Source organism: Triturus cristatus, chromosome 7 (genome assembly GCF_964204655.1).
Source record: "Triturus cristatus chromosome 7, aTriCri1.1, whole genome shotgun sequence".
Lineage (NCBI taxonomy): Eukaryota > Metazoa > Chordata > Amphibia > Caudata > Salamandridae > Triturus > Triturus cristatus.
Window position 1 is genome coordinate 215621781 of NC_140590.1, and position 27173 is coordinate 215648953.

Genomic DNA, 27173 nt, shown 5'->3' on the forward strand with positions numbered 1-27173 from the left:
CTGCCTCTCACATTGCGGGGAGCTACCAGCTTACTAGCTTTTAGAAAGGATCTCAAATCCTGGTTGTTTATTCAGTAGGTCCTGTTTTGTTCGTTGTTTTTCCTTTTGTCTGTGTCACTTTTTTTCTCTTTTAACATGCTATGTTATCATTTTGTAGTCTACCTTAAATAAAAGCGCCGGGACACTCTTTTTGAGTAGCCGCGCGCTCTATAAATACCATTTTAACATAACATAACATAACATAACATAACATAACATGGTGAGATGTCTCCTTTGGGTAAAGATTGCAGCAAGCCATTTTGGGTGTGGTAGTTGTTTGGAATGTGTGGGCACTGCTCCTGTGCAGGTTTTGTCACTATGCATACATGTCGACTCACCATGGGGCACATGACATGTAGCATGACTCACATGAATTGATAGTCACACTTCGTGACAGTCATCTGTAATGGGATTTTGGATTGTGATGAAGGCATCAATGTGTGTAAAACTTCCCTATGAAACATACGGGATGCTACGGGTGGATATAGTGTGGGACATCCCCATAAGAGGCTGAATGGGGAATTGCAGCCTCTCCTTGTGCAGCAGGGGATGTTTGGCCCACCCCCTTCACTTGTGTGCCAGTCCAATGGATTTACAGCATCTGTGGTGCGAAGGGGGTGTCCAGTGTAGGTCCCACATGTTCATCCAAAAGACCTGTGTGTCTGTTCATATTGATGCATTTCCATAGGTGTGAGGCTGAGTAATAAAGGTGTTCCTCACCCTCCAAGGTGCCTCATCTCTGTCAATGCAGGTCTCTTGCCACTGTGCATGCGGCATCTCTGGCGTAGTTGTCAAAGATTGTGCATATGAGTCTATGTGTAGATTAGCAAACTGCATGCTGTTCTTCATGTATTTGATTCACTATTGTGCATGGAGTCCATGGCTGTGTATGTGTTTTGGCATGTTGGTCCCCACATCGGGACGTCAACACCTGCTGAGGGTGTGTTTCCTGTGCGCAGCTCGCCCTTCAGTTTCATGATCCGGTGTCAGTCATCTTTGGTGATTGTGCATCCTTTGTCTCTGGGTGTGCCATGGAAAACCGGACACTCCTTCCTTTACATGCACTTGTTGCAGTGGTCCTTTCTGACATCCTAGTCTTTGGGTGGAACTTGTGGCATAGTTTCCAGGACATGCCGCCTGCTGTTGCTGACCCTGCAGCAAGGGCACAAGTAGTTTCTGGATTTGGCAACACACACACATCAAAGATGCTCCTCCCTTCCTCCCTCAACCCACTGTTTTGGCTGTCATCAGCTTGTCTGTGCCACAGTTGCAGCCACGCGGTGCCAAAGGCTGGACCATCTGCACATGCAACGTGCACATTGCACGACCCTCAGGTCCTTGCATGACCCACATCACACTACAGTGTGATGTTGCAGACACCCTCCAAGCAATGTCCATCCACAAATCTCCCGCCTGCTCTCAGGCATACACTAAGCACACGCACAACACCTTTGCATGATGAGTGTGCAACTCCGACTGCCTACACAGCGCTGCCACACCTTCCAGGCCCTGTCACACCAACCAGGTCATGTCCCTCCTACTCCCCACCGGCACTGTACCCCAGCAAGGCCCTGGGAGTGGGACTCAAGGCTTCTTCATGTAGTATGGTGTCGTCGTCAGGCACATGGCACAGGTATCATATCTCAGCGTGTCAATCTACAATGTGTCCAGGACCCCCTCTCCACCATCACATGCGCACCCAACCTCATCATCAACTCGTATGCCATTGACAGCCAGGTGCTCATCACCCTCATCAAGGACGCAGTTCCAATATTCAAGATTGCATGAGATCCATTGATGAATGGCAGAACATCAGCCACCTAAGGCAGGACTTGTGCAGGACTGAGGTCAACATCTGAGGATTGTCCCCTTACAGCTGGGTCAACTGCTTGTGTCCCACCCGCAAAAGCCCTGCACAAGCACCCAGTGTCCACGCACACAAGATGGTGTGCATCATGGATTGCTTGCTCACATTTGCCATGGTAATCACCAGCATCTGTGCCTCAGACTGCAACACCCTCTAAATTATGCACATGATCCCCAGATAGATCCACTCCAAGGAAAGACGGACCATCCCCCAGGTCCACGACAACATCCATGTCAAATACTGCCCTGCCCTCTACAGAGCAGCCACATCCAAACTCCCGGGAACCTTGTCCACATCCAGGCTGCATCAGCACACCTCAGCTGCAACATCCCGTGCCCCAGCCACATCACCGTCCAGCAGAGATAGCTGCAATGGATCACTGTGTGCTGCAGGATGACCTTCAGACTCCCCACCCACACTCAGGAGGCAGGCCACAACCCTGACCCAAAACCAACCTTGTACCACTGTCATCTGAGACCCCGTAGTGCCTTCTCCGTGCATCCAACCTTGACCGGGCCACCATTCTTCAGATCCACCGTACTACAGCATGCAGGACATAGTTCTCCCACCTGGGAACACATACCTGGGACTCCCTCCCCGGGAACCTCCGAATGAGGCATGACCTCTACGCCTTAATAATACTCTTACAAATAGGTCTGTCCGCACATTATTGCAAGCCCCCCCTCAGCAGCTTGAGGCCATCACAGGTGAGTATTGTGCTCCATGTCTGCATTGAATGATACATTGTGACCCATGTGTGTCCTGTACCAGACTCAGATCCCAGGGTATGGATGAGTGGAGTTAGTTCAACACTCAGGCATAGTTTGACATTTACACACACATATGTTGTGGACTAATGCAAAATGACAGCAACATCTCATGACAAAAAAAAAGTTTTTATTTATGGTGGGGTAAGTCTTTTGGTAGATGAACTAAGGTGCTCTACCGGGTGCATAGAATCCAAAGTTCACAGGGGGAGATGGTATCCTTTGCTTTGGAAGTCATCCGAGTCCAGACCACAGTGTTGGTGATCATTGGTCAGACTGTGACCAGCAAGTCCATGTGGCAGAGAATGTCATTGGATGAGGTGCTGCTGTTGCGCCAGAGGGCCAGGTGCCAGGCCAGGTGACCTGGGAAATGTGGATGGTCCGCTGACTCTCACGGTCTTTTCCGTGGACGACCCACCTTCCTGGGGGGACCCTCAGATGCAGGCCTTGACGATGTCTGTGATGCTCCGTCGGACGAATCCTCCTCCTCCTCCCTCCCTGTGGCTGGTGGTGGTCTTCGCCTGGTGGCACAGGGAGGGTTGCCCATGTTGTCGGCGATCTGACGGAGTGAACGGCTCATGTCCGTTTGCACCGCCAGGAGCTCAGCCAGTCTTGCCTCCATCCGTCCTTGGTATTGTTGTTGACTGGCATCTTGCTCGGCCTGCAGGTTCTTCATCTTGTCGAGGGTCCCCTTCATCTCTGTGAGGCTCGACACTACCTGGCTGATGCCCCTGGTGTCACGCCGGTATGTGTCCAGGATGTGGCGTATGTGTGACATACCGGTTCCCTCAGCTGGCTGGTCAGGTTCTCGCCTCCGCCTGCCTCCACTCCCACCACCCCTGCCCACACGAGCCTGGCCTGCCGTTGTGGGCACATCAGGTCTACGGGACCCCTGAGGGATGGCATTTGCGGGGTTGTCTGCCTCCTCCAGGGTGCCCGGAGAACCTTGTCCCTCCTGGTCAGACTGGCTGTGTTGTTCAGTGCGAGCAGGGCTCCTGGGTGTCTCCTGGGAAGTGGCAGGAATGGGGGTGGGGGTTGGCATAGATGTACCTGACGCAGGTGCTGCAGGGGCTTGGGCACCAGAGGGGCCAGGTTGGTCGGGGTCATCCACGGAGTGGTGAGAGTCGTCGCTGCCGGTTGGATCATCTTCACGCTGAGCCTGGGACTGTGATTGTTCCCCCCCAGTGGGGGGAGGTCGATGACGTTGCCCTGTGTGTGAGAGAGAGACAATGTTAATGCTGTTTTATGCCACATCCATGTTTCATACATATTCAAGTTGTCACAGTTCCTCCAGGTAGTTGGATGTGTCTAGCATTCCTCTCAATGTACACTTGGGGATGGGTATGTTGCGGGGGACAGATTGATATGTTCTCCTGAGTGTTTGACCAGTAGAATTTTGGCTAGGATGCTTATTTGGCTATGGATTGGTCTTGTTGTGTCACATGTCCATTGTGAGAGTGGGTAAATCCGTTGCCTGCCCCGGGGGTGTGTGCTTGTGTGAGGGGGGGTGTGTGACCGGGCCTGCTGTTGGGTGTAGTGTGATTTGTAATTGTGACAGGTGATGTGTCTGTCCCCTCATGGTGCATGCTGGCATGCCAGTGAGTGTGAGTTCCTGTGCTAGATATCTGAGCTTGTGGAGTTGGTGTTTGAGTGTACAATGGTCACAGGAGGGCCTTGTACTGCATACAACAGGTCCAATTGTCAGCTACCTTGTCAGTACTTTGCCAGTCCCTGTGCATTGGGCATGGTGCATGGGTATGTACCTAGGCCATATGGGCTGAGGGGGGAACAACCTTTACAACACAACTTTTACAACGCACTACACTTACAACGCATTTTTTACAACGCAACATCCACTACAACGCATTCCATTACATAGCATGACACTACAACGCATTTTTAAAAACTACCTTTACAACGCATTTCATTACATCGCATACTACCTTTACAACGCATACCATTATAACGCATAATATTACACTACACTATCCAACACTTACCCTACTGTTGCACCCCCTGGAGTTAGAATAGTAATTTTTACCCCTATACTATCCAACACTTTCCCTACTGTTGCACCCCCTGGAGTTAGAATAGTAATTTTTACCCCTATACTATCCAACACTTACCCTACTGTTGCACCCCCTGGAATTAGAATAGTAATTTTTACCCCTATACTATCCAACACTTACCCTACTGTTGCACCCCCTGGAGTTAGAATAGTAATTTTTACCCCTATACTATCCAACACTTACCCTACTGTTGCACCCCCTGGAGTTAGAATAGTAATTTTTACCCTATACTATCCAACACTTACCCTACTGTTGCACCCCCTGGAGTTAGAATAGTAATTTTTACCCCTATACTATCCAATACTTACCTTAAATGCAATTTAATATTATGCGTTGTAATGGTATGCGTTGTAAAGGTAGTATGCGATGTAATGGAATGCGTTGTAAAGGTAGTTTTTAAAAATGCGTTGCAGTGTCGTGCTATGTAATGGAATGCGTTGTAGTGGATGTTGCGTTGTAAAAAATGCGTTGTAAGTGCATGCGTTGTAAAAGGGTGCGTTGTAACGACATACATCCGGGCTGAGGGCATTGGTGTCTCCTTCTGAGTTGCACAATGTGTTGTGTGAGCCCCACCGTTCCAGCATCCCGGACATCCAGTCTTTGCTTTGTGGTTGGTGTGGCCTGGGACATGGCATTGCCTTTATTTGTGAATGGGGCATGGAGACGTTAGTGGCATGAACATGGTTTTTGAGTGTGGTTGTGTGCGGTGAGGGCTTGGGTGAAGTTGCGTGCATTTGGTGTATTTGTCTTGTGGATGCCATTCCCCCCATGTTACGTGAGTTGTTTGTGTACTCAACAGGCTCTGCGACTCCTTCAACTCCGTGTACTCCCACCGGCGGAAGCATGGCCATCACCTTCTCCTTCCAGGGATGGTAATGTACGGGTCTGCGGGGCAGCCCACCTCCAGTGATGTTACTCTGGGCGTATTCCTCATTCATTTTCCTCTTGACTGCCCTGCGCAGATCGTACCATCTGGCTTGGCAGTCATGCCTGGTCCTTCGGATGGGCGCAACAGCATTCACCTTATCGACGATCCTCTGCCACAGGCTAGTTTTTTGGGCTATGCTGGTCTGTCCGACCAATGTTCCAAACATCTGTGGCTCGACTCTGATGACTTCGTTGACAAGGAGGTACAGCTCCGCCCTTGTGAACTTTGGATTCTTGTCTGTGGGCATGGAGTGGGGTGTGGGTGTGGATGGTTGTGGGTGTGAATGTGACGGTGTGTGTGTGAATGTGAATAGGGGGTGTTTGTGAAGGAGGTTGTGTGAAGGTGTGTAAGTGAAGGTGTAGTTAAGCTGTAAGTAAGGTGCAGTTGTTTGTCTGTGGGGTCTGTCAGCAGTGGGTCTGTTGCAAAGGTTCATGGGTTGTGTGTGTGGGCCCTTTTTATTGGTCCATTTGTGGGTGTGGCTGTGTTTGAAATTTTGGTGGGTGTGTTATAAGAGGTGTTTGTGATTTAGGGGCTCTGTTTGCCTGTTTGGATGTGCCAGGTCAGTGATTGAGATGTATTTTGTCATGTAGACGTGTTTTGTGGTGTTTTGTGAGTCAAATTGACCCTCCTTGTGCTGTTTTACAGTGTCCTGGTTCTGTACGAGTCTTTTTCGTGTAGGTAAGGTCCGAACATTCGTGATGCTGCTTGAGGGTGCTGGGGTACGGTGTTGGGTACGGTGCGTACAGGTACGGGGCTGGGGTACAGGCCTGGGGTGCGGCACATACAGGTGGGGGCTGGGAGACGGTCCTGGGGTACGGTGCGTACAGGTGCGGGGCTGGGCTACGGTGTTGGGGTACGGTGCGTACAGGTATGGGACTGGGGTACGGGCCTGGGGTGCGGCGCGTACAGGTGGGGGGCTGGGAGACGGGCCTGGGGTACGGTGTGTACAGGTGCGGGGCTGGGCTACGGTGTTGGGGTACGTTGCGTACAGGTAAGGGGCTGGGGTATGGGCCTGGGGTGTGGCGCATACAGGTGGGGGCTGGGAGACGGGCCTGGGGTACAGTGCGTACAGGTGCGGGGCTGGGGTACGGGCCTGGGGTACAGTGTGTACAGGTATGGAGCTGGGGTACGGTGTTGGGGTACAGTGCGTACAGGTGCGGGGCTGGGGTACAGTGTTGGGGTACGGTGTATTCAGGTGCGGGGCTGGGCTACGGTGTTGGGGTATGGTGCGTACAGGTACGGGGCTGGGGTACGGTGTTGGGGTAAGGTGCGTACAGGTGTGGGGCTGGTGTACGGTGTTGGGGTACAGTGCGTACAGGTGCGGGGCTGGGCTACGGTGTTGGGGTATGGTGCTTACAGGTACGGGGCTGGAGTATGGGCCTGGGGTGCGGCACGTACATGTGGGTGTCTGAGGTACGGTGTTGGGGTATGGTGCGTACAGGTACGGGGTTGGGGTACGGTGTTGGGGTATGGTGCGTACAGGTGCGGGGCTGGGGTACGGTGTTGGGGTACGTTGTGTACAGGTACGGGGCTGGGGTACGGGCCTGGGGTGCAGTGCGTACAGGTGGGGGGCTGGGGTACGGTGTTGGGGTACGGTGCGTACAGGTGCGGGGCTGGGCTACGGTGTTGGGGTACGGTGCATGCAGGTACAGGGCTGGGGTACGGGCCTGGGGTGCGGCGCGTACAGGTGGGGGGCTGGGGTACGGTGCATACAGGTGCGGGGCTGGAGTACAGTCCTGGGGTATGGTGCTGACATACGGGGGTACGGTTCTGACATATGTGGGGGGTGGGGGGGCTGTACGACTTGTATCCAGGCACAAGTTTACCCGTGTACATGTGTGGTACAGCGTTCGCTCCGTACGGGGCCTTTTACATGCGGTTGTGTATTCGGACGGGCGGTACGGATCGTACTTGCGCGCTCGGACTTCTGTTTTACGATTTGCATGTAAAAATGTCCAGCTCCCTATCGTACACTTTTCCCGACGCTATTCGGACGTAAAAATTTCCGGCTCCCTCTCGTATCCTTTTCCCGACGCAATTCGTATGTATTTTTCACATACGAATCGTACTTCGTAGTTTGTACGGTACTTGTACGATTCGTACGTGAAAATATACGGATACGAGTCGTACGCAAATTTATTTTGCTGGATCGGAATCGGCACCTTAATGTTGCTTCCCAGTGTTTTCCTATGGGCCAGCCAGCCTTCCTGCAGTGAAAAAAAATTTAGTGTGCTAGTCAGTGTTTGCACATATTAACTTTACATTTCTACATGTCCTATTTTAAAATACTTGCACCTTGCCTGTAGGCTACAAGGCCTAAATAGGGATGACTTGCTAATATTTACAAGGAAAAAGGGGTATTTGACAGGTCAAGCTGCAGGTATTTAGCAACAAGACTACAGCGGTACACCTGTAGTCATGTTTGCTTGGTCACACTAGTGGATGGCACAGTAATGCTGTATTCCATAGGTACATTTAACTTTCAATGCCATGGGTTTAGCTTTGATCACTATGCACTGCAACCTTATAGAAAAGTTCAATATGTCAGTTAGGAATGATCTCTTTTCAACATATTTTATATGTCAGTGCACATGATTAGATTGGTTAGCAATGGCCCATGTACAGAGTAAAAATCAAACAGCATCATTCCACAAAAACTGCGAGTGACCACGCAAAAAGAGACACTTTCTAACAGTGCAACAGCCTCCAGCCATGCCATCTGACACCTATAAGTAAGTCATTGGCTATTCAACTTTATTACATTAGGAATCCATGGGAAAAATGTGCCAACTGGGAGCTGTCCCGAGTTTCCACATACCAACACTAGTGTTTGAGTTGTGAAACTCACATGTCACAGTTTTTGGGGAGAACCAAGTTAGTGCATAAGCAATGTGGAAAAAAAATGATGTTGTGCATTTTCACTTCTGAATCAGTATGCAGTACTGGCATTGTTTAGCATCAAAGAAGTAAACATTTGTAACATTACATAGCAATGCAAGTAGCACATTTTGGTAACATAGGCATCATAAATGATGATTTAATAATTAACTGACACTGTGTATATATGGCACCCACTCTTTCACAGGATCACTCCAATTAATGAATAAAGTTAATCTTATATTTTACTACACAGTTATGTGTTACGTCTTGGAGCAATAAGCACATATTTCTCTTTATCCACATTGGATGCATTTTACACTCTGAGAAGATAGCCTAAAGTTTTACTCTTATACATAGATTTTTATTTTGGAGCCAAAAGTGTTCTTCAGATGGACTACGAGAAACTCTATTTATATTTAAAAAAACATCATGCATATTTTTGGGAGCCATACCTGTAATGTTTTTATTTGAATTAGACAGTTGGCTCCCAATGGATGCCATATGAGGGGTGCTGGGATCACAGTGGGTTTCCTAGCTAGCCACATGGTACCCCTGATACCGCAGTCTTGATTCCTGCCCTCAAATATGTTAGGGAAAATGTGACATTAAGTGACGGAAACAAGGTCTGTAAACCCTGGTTTTCTTTTTAGTGACCAAGGATTGACACTTCTCTTGCCTCCAAGCAAACAGTGGCTCACTTAAACTCATCCTGGTGACAATAGAGCCATGGTCTGAATGGTCCACTGCTGATTGGAGATCTGTTCCATCGCAACCGCCTCTCTGCACTGTGAGTGTATGCAGGCTGCTGGCAGCACACCTAGGACACCTAACATTTCACGTTTCTATAAAATGAGGTCAGTTTATTAGGAATAGGACATGTCACAACGCAAACATTTACAACGCATGCCTTTACAACGCAGTTTTTACATCTCAACATCCATTACAATGCATGATTTTACAAGGCATGCCATCACAACGCATTGTTTGAAACTTCATTTACAATGCATTCTATTACAACACACACCATTACAATGCATTCCATTACAACGCATAATGCTTTTATGTTAACAGTAGGGTAAATGTTGGATCGTGTAGGGGCAGAAATTATATTCCCACTCCAGTGAGTGCAACAGTAGGGTAAGTGTTGGATAGTGTAGGGGTAACAAATTACTATTCCCACTCCAGTGAGTGCAACAGTAGGGTAAGTGTTGTCTAGTGTATGGGTAAAAATTACTATTCCCACTCCAGTGAGTGTAACAGTAGGGTAAATGTTGGACAGTGTAGGGTTAAAAATTACTATTCCCCATTACTTACCTTATAATGCGTTGTAATGGCATGCGTTGTAATGGCATGTGTTTTAGTGACATGCATTGTAATGGCTGTGTTGTAATGGCATGCGATGTAAAGGCTGTTGTGTTGTAATGACTGCATTGTAAATATAGTGCGTTGGAATGACTGTGTTGGTTGTTTCCCGTTTATTAGCAATGCCCTATTACTCACCGGTGATCTTCATTACTCCTGCTCCTGTTGTCCCCGTCGCTTTCCTTACTTGCGGCGATGACCATCTCCTTGACAGAAAAAAGAACAGGAGAATGCTGGGATGCCTAACCCCACCTCCTCCCACTGGGAGTACATCAAGATTACCTAGCAAGAATTCTGCCTGAACTACCAAGTCACCAACAGGAAGGCCGGCTGTGAGAAAGGGAAGGGCATAAGGAATGGGACGAGGACAACGGGACCAGGAGTAATGAAGATTACTGGTAAGTAATAGGGCATTACCCCCAGGTCCCTCCAGTCCCTGTCCCATTCCTTACTTGTGGAGCATACCAAAGCAGAAACCTGGCCTTCAGAACCCCCAAGAACACCCGGGACACCACACCGAAAAGCTGCATCCCAAGCAAAGCAACAGGAGAACCACAACAAAAACACAGCAGAAGCACACAGCCCGCAACACCTCCAACCAAGCAACAGGTTCGCACCCCCCTGAATACACAGGAGACGACCAAGGTGAACAAAAAAGCAGCAAACCCACGGTGCCGTCACCCAGAAAATGGCCAACCCACACCGGAAACACGCCCAAACCAATGGATCACTGACAGAATATCGACAACAGGAATATCGAGTTACACAAATATCATGTACAGAATATCGATGTCAAGAAAATCGACATCCTATCTCCACAAAGGTAAGTACAAAAATATCGAAGCCAAAATATCGGTGTTTAAAATATCGTTGTTCAAGATATTGTTTTTTTTAAATGTCTTAAAAATAATATAAAATAAATGAAACAATAAATATAATTAATAAAAACATAGGGGTCTATTAGGATGGTGGGCGGATGGCCGCCCCCAATCGAAACCCGGAAAACCGCCAGTCCGATTAGCATCGCGGTCGTGACCGCCGCGGTGTGATTTTCCACCCGCCACCTTTCTGCCGGTTGCAGTCTGCCCGCTTGCTTGGCGGGTGGAGCTGGACCGTTACAATTGTTGTGGACCAGGGCCAAGCACTGCCCGCACGATTATGATGCCGGCGGTAGCCAGCCTTTCAGTTGTGGTGGAAAAGCCATGGAAAGGCATGCGGAGACATGTTCCGGGGGTCCATTGTGGGCCCCCAATGTGTTGGGGGGGTGTGGGTGCACTGGAGGGGTACCATGTCCCTGTACCAGGTGGCAGGCACTGTGCAGTGCCTTCCACGCAGTGCAGGGGTATGCAGGACATTCTCTTTTTGACAATGTTAATCACCAGAATCCGACCGCCGCGGTCGGATTGCGACTGCGGAACATTCTTATTGGACCGGCGGTTATGCCGCAGTCCTTGCAGGCGGTCTTTTCCTGCTACCATGGCGGTCGCGGAGATTTTCGGACCGCCATCCTAATAGACGCCATAGTTGGAATTATTATTTTTTTTTTTAAAAGTATAAATAATAAATGTAATATAAAAAACAATTAAACATACATATATAAAAAAATGTAATATATATTTACTTAATAATATTGATAAATAAATATGTTATCACATTATAAAATGTTAGAAACATAATACAAATTATAAATACATATATACATACACCTGTAAAATAAATATTAAATATGTATATGTAATAAATTAAAATATTAAAATAATTATTTTATTTTAAAACAACATTTTACAATACATTAACAAAAACAGTAGGGAAATCGTTGGATAGCTTAGAGGATAAAATTACTAGTCCTACTCCAGGGAATGCAAAAGTAGAGAAAGTGTTGGATAGTGGAGGGGATAAAATTACTATTGCCACTCCAGCAAGTGCAACAGTAGGGAAAGTGTTGGATAGCGGAGTGGATAAAATTACTATTCCCACTCCAACAATTGCAGCAGTAGGATAGTGTTGGATAGCAGAGGGGAATAATTTACTTTTCCCACTCCAGCAAAATAATAAACATTAATTAACAAATACTTAAATAATAAAAAAGTAATTTACCTCCCACCAAATCCCCCTATTAATGACACTAACAATATTGTAAAACGTGACACAATTACCATAATTGCTTAACAATTAATTAATTAACTAATAAACATTAACAATCAATTCAAAAACAGTCAGTAATAAATTAATTTACACTATTAAGACTATAAAATACAATATCTAAATATTATATAAAAAATATTTAAAAACATAATCATTTTTAATTACTTCCCACACTACTCCCCTATAAATCCACAACTCACTCCTAACAAAATGACACAATTTACATATTTACCAATTAATTAAAAATCATAAAATATTTAACAAAATTAACAATATAAAATATTAAATACACAAATATTAATTAATACTTTTTAAAATTAATTAATTATAATTAAATTACTTCCCACCCCACTCCAGAATAAACCCACAACCCGCTCCTAAAAAAACTTAAACTATTAACAGATTACCAATTAATAATAAATATCCAATTAATAACTAATTAATAAAAAATTATTTCACACAATTAAGAAAAGAAAATAGTAAATACATAAATATTAATTAATACAATTATTAATTAATTTTAATTAAATTTCTTCTCCCCTATAAACCCACAACCCACTCTTAAAAAAAAGACACAAGTAACATATTTACCAATTACTAATTAATAGTTATTAACCAATAATAACTAATTAATAACAAATTAATTAACACAATTATCAATATAAATTTATAAATAAAAAAATGTTAATTAATTAAAATGATTAATTAATTAATCATAATTAAATTACCTTCCACCCTATTCCTCTATAGACCCACAACCCACTACAGAACTAAAATGCAATATTTAATTGTTATAAAATTAATACCTTCTAAAAATTATTGATAAATATATTATAATTAAATTACTTCCCACCCTATTCCCTTATAAACCCACACCCCGCTACGGAACTAAAATAGGTAAAAATTAATTATCATAAAATTAATTATTTCAAAAATTGTCAATCATACAATATAAAAATAAGCTATACTTATACAAAATATCACATACTTTTATCACGTATACTAAACTACAGAACACTAAAATACATTTTGATATCATTACCAACGAAATTTTTTACTAACGATATTACTAACTTCGATATTAAGTAAAACGATATTTCTTACCTGCATGTCGATGTTCTGGTCAACGATATTCTTGCAGTTCGATATTGTGCCACATCGATATTTATGTCCATCAACTGTTGTTTTTGCTTTTGTCACCCCGAGTGGAAAGGGTATGCCCAGATGTGGGTCCCGTGCTCTCCATGCCACTGGAACCAAGCTATCCTGGCTGAAGAGGGGTGAAACCCCGAAACCGGTCTTAGGATGCTTGTTTCCAGTCCAGGGAGGGCCTGGCATGGCAGTTCGGGCTGGACTGTTCCCATGAGGCACAGGGTCAAGACTGATTTGCGTATGGCTGGGTTCAAACTGGAAAGGCATGGTGAGCAAAAAAACGATGGATTTAGGCCCAGATCTCTGTACTGGGGTGAATGTATGACATTGTTCTGCATTCTGTCCATCAACTGTTTGTTGTTTTTGCATTTGTCACCCCGAGTGGGAAGGGTATGCCCAGACGTGGGTCCCGTGCTCTCAATGCCACTGGAATCAAGCTATTCTGGGTGAAGAGGGGTGAAACCCCGAAACCGGTCTTAGGATGCTTGTTTCCAGTCCAGGGAGGACCTGGCTTGGCAGTTCGGGCTGGACTGTTCCCATGAGGCACAGGGTCAAGACTGATTTGCTTATGGCTGGGTTCAAACTGGAAAGGCATGGTGAGCAAAAAAACGATGGATTTAGGGCCAGATCTCTGTACTGGGGTGAATGTATGACATTGTTCTGCATTCTGTTCATCAACTGTTGTTTTTGCATTTGCCACATCGATATTTAAACATCGATATTCTGGTATATCAATATTTAAACATCGATATTATGTCTGCATACCCGAACCAATAATGGAGGAGGAGCACCCACCAAGGAAGCACCAGAGACTGCCCTCAACAGAAGGACAGTAAAGATGCCACAAACAGAAGAAGGCCCAAGGTGACCAAACACACATGCAAGCATGGGCCACACCAACAGGGACACAACCATGGACTGGATGAACCAGCAGCCTGGAAGCAGAACTCACCAGCAGCACCAAGGAGACAGCCAACCATAGAAAAAAGGACAAGCAAGGCACCCAGGCCCCCACCAACTCCAACTGCCAAAACCACCAAGTGGAGGGAGCCAGGCCCGAAGGCGACAAGGCAAAGACAAACAAGTAAACCCCAGAGACCCCAAGCCCAAAGGCGAAACCCCCGAGGGGCTGATGCAACCAGGCCACCAGAAACCACCAGCCCAAGGAGGACCAGAACAGAAGAAGTACCCAACAGGGCACTAAAAGCCTGGAAGGACGCCCACCCGGCTAAATATTCACCAATCCCAGGACCACCAAGCAGCCCCACAGACCCTGCCGCAGAACCGACAGAGTGCGTCCCCAAGCCGGTAGCGGAAAGAACTTCCAACTCTGTCGAAAACACCCACAATGAAACCCACAACAGAGATAAGGGCATGCAAGAAATGACCCAACAGTCCCAGCCCAAACCCTGAGACAATGGGTGACATGGCCCCCAACAGGACCAACTCCAACATAACCGAGGAGTCCCACAGCAGACCAGCCCAGATCAAGAGGACAGGGTCAGACAACAGGACCAAGGCACAGTCCCAGAGGACCAATCAAGGGCAGGCCCGCACAGACTAAACCAGGAAGGGAGGGAGCATCGACCAAGAGCAAGCCCCCCCTAGCCAGCAACCTGATTGACCTAGCCACCAGAAAGCCCGGAGGACACAGCCCCTGAAAAAAAAAACAGAGGAGGACCAGGCCCCAGCGCAGGAACATCCAGCACCAACCACCAACGTCAACACAGGACAACCTCCCACAACACCCAAACAGGGAGAAGAATCCGTGACACAGGGACAGGCCAGCAAGCCAGGACCGCGGCACCAAAAGAGAAGGCATGGCTGCGTACAGAAGGAAGGAGGCCCGATGAGCACCAGAACACCAGCCGCCTGAAGACCAACCAGAAGGACCAGGCAGAAAAACACACACCCCGCTAGGGCAGGAAACAGCAGGTGGAGAACCAGAGGCCAGAACCCCGAAAGGCACATCCGCACACAAAGAACGAGGCCAACAACATGATCCGACCCAAGGAAAGGCATGGGGCGGATACCCGCAGACCCTAAACCACACCAGGGCACAGCACCAAGAGAGGGGCCAGGAAAACACCCAAGACCCCTGAGACCATGGGAATCCAAAGACCAAACAGGGCCAACAAGGAAGACCCCGCCACAAACAACACACACCATGGACGATAGCCACAGCCACAAACCCGAGGGTCGACCGAAGGTGAAAAGGCAGGAACGAAGACCAAGACCCCGGCTACCGAAGAGGAACCCAGAAGGGAGGAAAACACCCCAACCGACCAAATGGCCTGTAGGACAAAGTACAACACCATGGAACCACCACAAGTGAGTGCCAAAACCATCCGCAGAAGTGCCACAAGCACAGGAGAGACAAACAGGGTGGCCCACAGCCCAACCCCACAGATGCCCCCAGAGGCTTCCGAGAAGCCAGCTGACTGAACTACAGACATGCCAACATGACCGGAGGCCACCAACACCATGCCCCCACAGGCTCGTAAGGTGCTGCACAGGGCCAACAGCCACAACCCCAACAACCAGGCCACTAAGAGAACAATGAGGCAGGAAGCCAGAGCGGAACCCAAGTGGCCTGCACCAGCATGTCAATACCATGGCCCAGCTCGCCTCAGAGGAAGGCAGACGCAGAATGGAGGCCAGAGGAAAGGGCAAGGAGGCAAGCCTGGCACCCAGCAATGACAGGCAAAGAACTGCCGGACACCAGGATCCCAAAAGACCAACACCCAAGCAAGTCGCAATGGGACAGACAACCAAAAGGCAACCCCCAAGGCCCCAACAGCCCAAGCCGGACACCTCCCGAAGGCAAGTACCCCCACAACCAGAAGACCAGGGCAGAGAAGGCATCTCCAACCCAACTGGCACTGGCCAACGAGGGCCAAACAAAGTCACAACGAGGCCAGGACAAACCAAGGCCCCACCACCAGACTGAAAGACAAGTGGAGACACCACAACCCAAGGAAGAACAAGGCCAGAGGGCACACAGTCGCACAACCCACCAAGGGGGCAGAAACCGGAAGAGGGACCGGGCACAAACCGGACTGAAGCATACACAGCAACAGCAGTGCCACCAAAAGCCCAGGAAGACCAGGGACCAGAGACACCAGAGACAAAAAACCAGCCCGATCCACAAAGCACTGACTGAAAAAAACAGCGGGAAGGTGCACAGAAACCTCAAGAGACCAAGCCCAAAAGGCAAGACCAAGCCCCAAGCAAAAAGAGACAGAATCCTGCCAACACCGCAGGGACCCAAACCCAGCCACAGAAACACCAGGGATATAGCAGGCAGAAAATCAGGGAAGACAGAGACTGCACAACAGAATCCAGGGACACCAGGACATAGCAAACACAAAAGCCCCAGACCCAAGCATACCACAGCAAAATGAAGGGGAAAGAAAAACCGCCACCCAAGACACCATCAGAGGCTGGCAGACCCCGACAGCCTAGGCCTCAAAAGTAAAGCCCCACCTGCTAGCCCAAGCCAGCCCCAAAACCAGAGCGGCAGGGAAAAAACAAAAACTGGCAAAATCCCCAGGGGCACCCAAAGCACAGCCCCTATGTCACACTCCACCTAAGACGGAAACTCAAGGCCAGAAAAGAAGCACAACCTGGCAAAGGGGAACAACAGGCCCCTCATGCGGGAGCAAAACCTGGAAAAGCTGTGAAAAAAACAGGGGAAAACTGCAATGTGGTACACTCACTCAAGGCAGGTAAACACTAGACCATGCTGGCTGCCACACCAATGCCCCCTCTAGCCGCCCAGAAGCAAAAGAGCACTCCCAGGCAAGAAAAAGAGGGGAGATAAAACCTCTATGCTGTACTCACCCCCAGGGCAGGCAGACTCCACACCTCACTATCTGCCCCCACCAGCCAGCCTAGGCGCATAATAAAACTCCAGTACTGGGCCAACATCAAATCGCCACAATGGTGTTCCAGGCACTGCAGGGGTACCACCAGATCAGCCCCAAGCCGCCATCCAGCTTCCAGCGGTTCTTCCATCCTGGCCCAGCCACCAGAAGGACAAGCCCTGCAACCCGGAACAGACCAGGAGGGCCGATGCACCAGCCACAAAGGCTGGCCGGCAACATCTGTTCCCTCCCAGCAGGCCAGGAGGCACCATTCAGCATGACGAGAACAGCCCAGCAGCCGGACGGGAACCTGCATTAGACAGCAGCAGGAGAAGCACCAGCATCCTCGTCCCATCTCTGTGCCATGGTTATCAACATTTTAAATTAATTAATAAAGTGTTACCATCTTCCATCTGCTCCCACTTAGATCCCATGGGCCTAGATTGAAGGTTGGTATTTATTTATGAACTTAACAGATTTTTACCAACCTCTTCCTAATGGCTCCCACAGGGAACCTATGGGCCCTGGAGGATAGCAGGATTTATTATATAGCTTTTCCTGAATTTAATTACAGCCCTGTAAAAAAATTATTAGTTTACATTTGTATATTAGTGTTATGCTGATGACTTCCATTGTATTGACTATAGTAAATAAGACTAACTGTTGTCCTTCTTATTTTTTTATTGCCTGCAGATGGACAAGGCTGAGACAGAGAAGTATGTGAATTAGCTGGCACCGGAGTCCAGAGACTTCTCTGCTCACCTAGGAAAAATCCAGTGAACAGACATAGTCTGATGCAACCCCTTGCATCAAATTGTTATCATTTTTCCACTCACATTGCAAAATGTGGCATACCACTTGCTGCAACCACTTCTTGGCAGGGCAATTTTGGAAGGAAGATCACCCCTAGATCAGCAATGGTACAACCACTTCCAACATCAATGATATGTCCATCAGAGTGACAGTGACCGCAGACATGGCTGAAACTAGTGAGTCCAAAATGGAAATATTTACAGCAACAAACCTCGGCTAAACCTGATGTTCAGGAGATAGAGAGCAGAACAGGAAGTTGAGCTTATTGCACATCAGGATGTTGTGACTGCTCTTCTATTCAACACATTGTCTCTGCCTCTCTCCTCTGATCAAAAGAAAGGCCACTCTCATATTTTCTCCTAATCTCCTTCAGATGAAGGTGACATGGAGCAAACACCTCAGTCCTGCCATGGGAGAAAAGATAGAAAAAAGGCTAGAGAAAGCCTAGTTAGACGGGAGGAAGATAAACCAATGACTGGTCATGACAAATGTAGCACAAATGAATTGTAGATCATCTGTATTCAACCTACTCCTGTACTGCCACCCACATCACCTACTTCCATATTTAAAAACTCCAAAAACCAGCACAAACCACTACCCCTATTTCAGCCACAGCCTGCCCTGAGGGAACACAGATGTAACCACCTACCTCCACCACAATACCTTCAAACTTTGGCTCTATTTCCAAGGAGGTCACTTGAGGAGGATCATCACTTAAAAGAAAATATACTCCACTATCAAGTGTATGTTGACTGAGTGAGTAGTCGCCATACCACATAACACATTTACCCAATGGGAAACCTTCGATATTATTAGTGCGTCGCCTCTTTCCTTTTACTTTAATGGAACAAAGAGGTTTCTAAAATTTGGGGAAACCCTTTGTTCACAATGGAATGGTCCAAGCCAGACCCATTTTTCAATGGTCTCTGTGCCACTGCTGCAGCATCAAGAGCTCCATTTGATTGGTAACACAATAAATGAGAGCACTGTTCAATCAATCCATCTCACTAAAGACATGTGGGACAGTTGTCAAGCTATAGACTACACGTGCATCACTGTACACTCCATTATATTCAAGGGGGCTAACAAAGGTTAGGTGATATTGACAATGTTGCTGATGTTATTCAAAGCATTCGTCAGCCTGCACATTGCAATGTTCTCCATGGAGAAAGCACACACACCTGCCAACCAGCATTCTAGAAGAAGTCAATATGAAAGTATATGACTTGATTTAACACAGAGGTCTCAGAAAATAACTCACTGACATGGACAATAGCAATAATATTATCAAGGCCATGGCGAATCGAGGTTACTTCAGACTCTGATGTTTAGCTCATCACATCAATTTAATAGCACACAACTTCCTTAAAAAAGAAGAAGAAATATTCAATAATACACTGGTCACTAGTCACAGGATTTGCACTCAATTAAGCTGTTGATTTAAAGCCAAGAAGGAGCTGAGGATCATTCGGCATACTAATAGAGTCACCGAAAAGCCCTTCAATAGGAGATATTAGCCTATTATCACTTCACTTTGGACATGCTGCAATGTCAGTACATAATACAATAGAGAAGGGATAAGATTGCCAAATCCATGATAATGGAAGTTGAAAAATGGGGGTTAGTAGATGGACTGATTCACATGCCAGTTTCTTTTGACATTTTCGCAGAGGAAGTCAGCAAGGAGGATTTTAGCATAAGCTAGGCCATGCCATATTTGCACATGCTAGTAAACAGCAACTAAGAACAAGGCTCTAGCAGGATAATTCAATATGATTCAAATATGAGGTCAACTTAATATTTATCGCCTCAATGGGAAGGCACTCTTTGGAATTAATTTAATGCTATTCTAATAATCTATGTCCGATTTAGAATGAAGGCATTGCTGTGCTGCAGTAAAGAAAGTAACTGCAACAATATTAATTCTCACAGCCAAGTTTACTTATTTAAAATTTGACTTGCAGTATGCTGTATTACAAAAGGGGACAAAGCAACAACTGGTAGCCAAAATTACAGAGCTTATCAACTGGTCTTATAAAGGTTGCTGATACTGTAAAACAACCCAAATGTTATCGAAAAGTGTTAGTATCTAGATAGACAGTGTATCTGCAATGATGGACAATAAACCCTTGTTAGTGGTGACCAAAGAATAAAAGTCTCCAGGTAGGAATGCCTAATTACAATACACCAGCTTATATAGTGAACATCTAAATTGCATAAAACTGTGACTGTGACATTGTTCTATGTAAACATTTGGATTCTGTGTTTGTTCTTCTTGTTAAACAAACAACAATGTCTCTAAGGGAGTGAGTTAATGGTCAGATTATTAGTAGTTTTTTTGTGACAAAGTAAATTTATTGTTTAGATAACTACATATAATTGTTATAAAGATCACTTGATATATTAAAACATGTATGACAATAGCACTGTGTTACATTAAATGGCATGTAACCTGTGGGATACTGTGCACAAGTGCTCGTGAAATGGTGAACAACGCAATTGACACGTGAGAAAGTATGTACGACAACACAAAGGGGTGCAAAAAAAAACAGTTGGTGACAGAATTTACATTGTAGGAATGTCCAAATAATAAATGTTAATATATACAGGGGAATTCAAGATGGTTATCCTCGAAGGAATTGCGTCGTCATTTTCGCTGTAAGAGTCAATGGTGTTTTGGCTTATAGGAATATCTAGGCCATCATCAGGACCAGGTTACAATTATTTTTATAACAGTGCTGTGGGTAAGAATAAAAACACTAAGGGGCCAATTCCGGCTGCAAAACGAACCGACCGACACAGACCCGGACCGAACACCGACCGACACGGACCAGTGCCGTGCGACCTGTGCAGTATGATGCAATGCGTGTGAATTACAACCGACACGTACAGAATACAAGCCGTACAACCGAGCCGTAGGGAAAATAGTGATCCGGCCGGAAAACCGACGCAAATATCACCGAACGACAAGAACCCGGAATGAACCCGACCGACCCATACCCGCGATGTACGATTTGCGCAGTACAATGCAATGCGTGCAAAACCAGACCGACTCGCACGGAGAACAAGCCGCACGACTGACACGCACAGACAACCCGGCACACAAGCAATAGAGACCGCCGCGAACGACGCGAACCAAACACATAAGACAGGCAGCATGAACGAGGCGGAGAAGCCCGCACAAGACAACAGCAGCGTCCGTTTCCGTCACATGAACGTCTCCTTCATGCCTACAAAACACAAAGGAAAAAAGACAAAGAAAGGACCAAACAAGCAATGACAAAGCCAATAAATACCGAAACAAAAACATAGGACAAAGACACACCCACCACTCCAACTATATAAAGGACTACAATCACTACCATCATCCCTTGCAAACAGGAGACACAGCCAGCAGCAAACACCAGTACACAGCAACCACAGACACACTCACAACTCACCCATCACACAACTCACCACCATCAGCACCTCATACAAAAGCACACACACATACCACCAGCAAAACCAACACCAAACCACCATCACTTGCACCCTCACACACACATCCCTCACCACCACCCATCACCATGCCTCCAAAGATGAATCCAAAGTTCAAAGATAGTGAGTTAGAAGTGCCGCCACCACCACCCCCCCTCCCATCGGCTCCCATCCCAGAGGTCCCTGTGGGCTCCCGTGTTCATGAGCATGTCTCCTTTGTGCCAGGCACCGCACCCCCTGCCCCTGTGTCCCCTGCTGCCCTGAGTGAGGAGTCTGTGGACTTACTTCGACAGATCCATGTAGGGCAGACGTCGATGCTGAAGGTCCGCCATGCACACACGGGTCTGTTGACACAAATGGTGTCATTCATGGAGGGCATTTCCTCGGGCATGTCTGACCTAGAGAGGACCAATCAGTCCGTTGGCTCCTCCCTGACGGCAGCAGTGTCCCTCCTCCAACAGTCCCGCACCCTTCCTACCCCTGCACCACTCACGATTCCTAGCACCCTACCTGTCCCAAGCACAGAAACCCTCAAACCAAGGTCTAGACGTGCACACAAGCAAGCACAGGGGACTGATTCCACACTCACAGGGGCTGGTTTGCAGACACACACACAGTCATCCAAAACCACTCTGCAGTCCTCCGAGACCTCTCCCTCCCAGCCCCCTTCCCTTGCCTCACCTGCAACACCATCCCCCCAGAAGCTTTGTGACCTTGGCCTCTTCCCCACTGACCCTGCAGATCCTGATTACAAGGGGAAGAGGAAGTCCCCACACACAGAGGGGAGTGCCCCTCACACCCGGACACCCTTCCCCAGGCACAGTCAGACAGAGACCCCCACCCGCAAGTCCCCCCGGCGCCAGAAGAACAAGACCTCCCACCACCACGCAGCTCCAAGGCAAAGTCTCCATCCTCCATCCCCCAGGCCACCACTCCAGATGTTCCCCCGCCACTCCCTGCCCCGGGTTCCCCCACCCACAGATACGCCATCCCCAAAATGCTAAGGCCACACCCCCAGCACTTGCTCCTCCACACCTGGTCTAACAGTTAGTGCCACTGATGTGGGGACCGTGTCCCCCCCGCCCTGCTGACCTCACCTGTCCCCCATTCTGCTCCCATGGCTGTAGGCACTGCTTTGGAGTCCACGACCACCCCATCTGATTTGGGCACTGCAGTGGTGAGCCAATCCACTCCATCTGACCTGCCCACTGGAACTGTGCCGGCACCCCCACCATCTGACTTGTGCCCCACAGTTGTGATAGCACCCACCACTTCAGTCAGCTCCACTGCAGTTGCAAGTGTCTCGCCTGCATCCCCCACCTCTTCACTGCCTCCTTCTGCTGCGCCCTGATCCCACCCCTGCGATGCCTGGCCTGCCCCCATTTATGCCCCTCCGAGGGGATGACCCCGGTCCTTAGCAGTGCAGGCAAGCAAGGTGTGACAGTTGTCACTCTAATTCACACGTTGGCATTTGGACATGGACTGGCCATTGGCCTTTTGTTTGCACAGACGTTTAACTTTTAAAATGTTGAATAAAGCTTTTTTCTTTCTCCCTGTGAACTTGATTTAGCTGTACATTATGTTGATGATGTTTAACATGACCTTGCACCTGTGATGCTTTGTTTACAATGTTGAATTCTGATTTGTTGCTGTGAGGTACTCCCTGTGGTCTATGAGATATGTATCCTATTCTGGTGGGTATCCATGTCATCCTTTGCAGCTACCTGTGTGTGTCAGGATCAACTATTTGTGGACATCTCTCTGTGAGAATTTCATTTGCATGGTCACATCTCTGGCTTGCACCCCTGCACATATGATGTGCTTCCCATTGTCCAATTTGTCACTTCCACATACTTTGTGCTCATCAACACTGGACCTACAGGTGTGGGCATCATTGTAATAGGAGCAACTGGGTCCTCTGTGCAACTTGCTAGACATATGTTTTGGGTATGTGCAGATGACTTAGGGGAGACTCACGTACCCAGGCTGTTGTGACCAGAGCCTTCATTGTGTGGTAACTGATGGCTGACTGACCAAGTGTTCTGCAGACATGAGTGGGACTTGCGGTGAATATGTTTGGCACAGCTGGGCTCCCACAGGAGTTGGGTCCCCTCAAGTAAGTGTGATGTCCAGTGACATGGCCTGGGCCCATGGTGTGTGTTGTATGAACATGTGTGTGTGTCCACATCCCTGTTCATACACAGACAGTGTTCCCTTGATATGTTCCTGTTGTTGATGCTTGCTGAGTGGTGCGGGCTTCATCACACTACTTTTCCAATGGGCTACCAGATATGTGGGTGCATGACACACTACTGTTAATTGGTGTATCATCATTGTGATTTGTCAGTTCTGAGTGGTGATGATGTTGTCAGACACAGATGGGACACAGTCAGGGTTCCTCAAGGCACCTGTTTATTTACTAAATCATGTAGTTGTCCCTAGGTGGTAGTTTTCAGTGATTGAGACATTTGTATGTGAGTGTGACTGCTCCCACTTGTCGGGTTCATGGCTGCGATGCTGGCAGGTGTCAGCATGTGTGCCTTGTGGTTCTCCTTGGCATCTGTATTGTCCTGGGACTGTGGCAGGGATTCTGAAGGTTACGTGACCTTTGAGGTCATGGCCATTTACCGCATACTGTGCAGTATGTCTGTCATTACCCAGGGTTGTAAACTGTCCTTGTGTGATGTGTCTGTGCATGTGCAATGTCACCTGTCCATGTGGGCTTCACAGATACACATTGTTTCAGTTCAGGGTGTGTGGTGTTGAGGGTGGACTGATGTGAATGTTTGCATGGATGGTCCCCTAGCTCCCGTTTGTCCATGGATGAGGGGCCATGCTGTGTGATTTGTGTTCGTCTATGTGTGATGTACGTTTGTGGCACAGGACCCATGTCTGGGTTTCCCAGTTTGTACGACATCTGCTTTTGTCATCACAGTGGAGGTGTCATGCATGCTTGTGTCACCCCAATGTCTGTTCCCTGGGGGTAGTGGTGTTGTGTGTCAGTCTCTTGCTGTGTTAGTTGGTGCTCATTCCAGCTTGTGTCACATGTGTCTGTTGTGCTCCCTCTCATCTCCCAATGCCTGATTGCCCACTGAGGCTGCCCCAATGATGGTTTACTTTTGTATGGCACTGTGTCCACTTCTGTGTGACTGTGGTTCAGCCCCCTCATGTGTTGTGTAGTTGCCTGGGGATACTGTGACACACACAAACACATGCTGTGTCAGATGTGCAGTGTGAGTTTGCCTGTTTGTGTTTGTGCATCTGCACCAGTGCATTGGTATTGCTGTTGTGGGCCTTTGTCTGGATGCTGTTTCTGTGATTTTGCATGCTGTCCCTGTGAGTCATATCACATCATTGTGCACATTCATCCGGGTTGTTAGGTGCCATTGCTGGCATGGAATGTGAGTTTGGGAGCAGACACCTACAGTCTACACATGCTGTTTTGATTGGTGTGTCTATTTTCGAGATGTGTGCATGCTTGGTGATGGTCACTTCTGCTGTTGTGTCATTGTTCAGTGTATGCATTGTCAGCTCCCATGTGTGGTGCATGTCTGCACATGGCCAAGAGTGTGTTATGTTTTCACAGCACTGTTAGCCTCACCACATCTCTGTGTGTATGGGACACAACCACTAGTTTGCCCCAGAAGTGTTTGATGTGTTGGGAGCAAGGATCATACATGCTGTTTGTTATTTGCAGCTTTGACCATGATGACACTTACCTTTTGGTCACTGTGATGAGGGGGGTTTAGTCCCCATCACCACAATGCTCAACATCTGCTGCATTTGGGAAGCCCACACTTGACTTCTGTTCTACACAGTGAGGGGTTGTTCTTTTCACATTGCTACAGTGCCATGGTGATGCATGCCTTGTGTATGTCACACTCATGTGTTGGTCACACATGTGCTATTACTTACATATGTTTGTACCTATAATCACTGTTGTGGGCATTTGTCACAGACTACACACTGTTGACATGATGTTAGGGGGTATGTATTTTGCGGACATACCTGATGTTGGAGTATGCAGGATGTGTTGCGCATCACCCATCCTATGGCTAGGGGTGGCAGGGGTGATGGGCAACATAAGCCCTATGGCTGGGGGTGGCAGTAGTGATGGGTAACATAGTCCCTGTGGGTGGTGGTGGCAGGAGTGATGGGCAACATAAGCCCTATGGGTGGGGGTGGCAGGGTTGATGGGAAACAGGTCCCCTGTGAGTGTGGGTGGCAGGGGTGATGGGCAACATTGTCCCTATGGCTGGGGGTCGCAGTAGTGATGGGCTACATAAGCCCTATGGGTGGGGGTGGCAGGGGTGATGGGCAACAGGTCACTTGTGAGTGGGGGTGGCAGCGGTGATGGGCCACATCAGCCATGTGGGTGGGGGTGCCAGAGGTGATGGGCAACAGGTCCCCTATGGGTGGGGGTGGCAGTAGTGATGGGCAACATAGCCCCTATGGGTGGGGGTGCAGTAGTGATGGGCAACATAGTCCCTATGGGTGGGGGTGGCAGGAGTGATGTGCAACATAAGCCCTATGGCTGGGGGTGGCAGGGGTGATGGGCAACATAAGCCCAATGGCTGGGGGTGGCAGTAGTGATGGGAACATAAGCCCTATGGGTGGGGGTGGCAGGGGTGATGGGCAACATCAGCCCTATGGGTGTGGGTGGCAGTAGTGATGGGCAACATAATCCCTATGGCTGGGGGTGGCAGTAGTGATGGGCAACATTGTCCCTATGGGTGGGGGTGGCAGGGGTGATGGGCAACATCAGCCCTATGGGTGTGGGTGGCAGTAGTGATGAGCAACATAGTCCCTATGGCTGGGGGGGCAGTAGTGATGGGCAACATAAGCCCTATGGGTGGGGTTGGCAGTGGTGATGGGGAACAGGTCCCCTGTGAGTGGGGGTGGCAGGGGTGATGGGCAATATCAGCCATGTGGGTGGGGGTGGCAGCGGTGATGGGCAAGAGGTCCCCTAAGGGTGGGGGTGGCAGTAGTGATGGGCAACATAGTCCCTATGGGTAGGGGTGGCAGTAGTGATGGGCAACATAAGCCCTATGGCTGGGGGTGGCAGGGGTGAGGGGCAACATAAGCCCTATGGCTGGGGGTGGCAGTAGTGATGGGCAACATGAGCCCTATGGGTGGGGGTGGCAGGGGTGATGGGCAACATCAGCCCTATGGTTGTGGGTGGCAGTAGCGATGGACAACATAGTCCCCATGGCTGGGGGTGGCAGTAGTGATGGGCAACATAAGCCCTATGGGTGTGGGTGGCAGGGGTGATGGGCAACAGTTTCCCTCTGAGTGGGGGTGGCAGGGGTGATGGTCAACATAAGCCCTATGGCTGGGGGTGTCAGTAGTGATGGGCAACATAAGCCCTATGGCTGGGGGTGACAGTACTGATGGGCAACATAAGCCCTATGGGTAGGGGTGGAAGGGGTGAAGGGCAACATCAGCCCTATGGGTGTGGGTGGCAGTAGTGATGGGCAACATAGTCCCTATGGCTGGGGGTGGCAGGAGTGATGGGCAACATAAGCCCTATGGCTGGGTGGCAGTAGTGATGGGCAACATTGTCCCTATGGGTGGGGGTGGCAGTAGTGATTGGCAACATGAGCAATATGGGTGGGGGTGTTAGTGGTTCTGGCCATGCAACCCCTATGGTGGGCTGTTGTTAGTGGCCAGGATGTGGATCCCCTGTGTGTGTGTGCCATTTGCGGGTACGTGTCGTTTGTTTATGTGGTAGGTGTCTGACTTACCGCCTGCGCCGTCGGCGTCGGTTCCTGATCTGGTCATAGATGTAGAGTACTGGTATGACCTGTG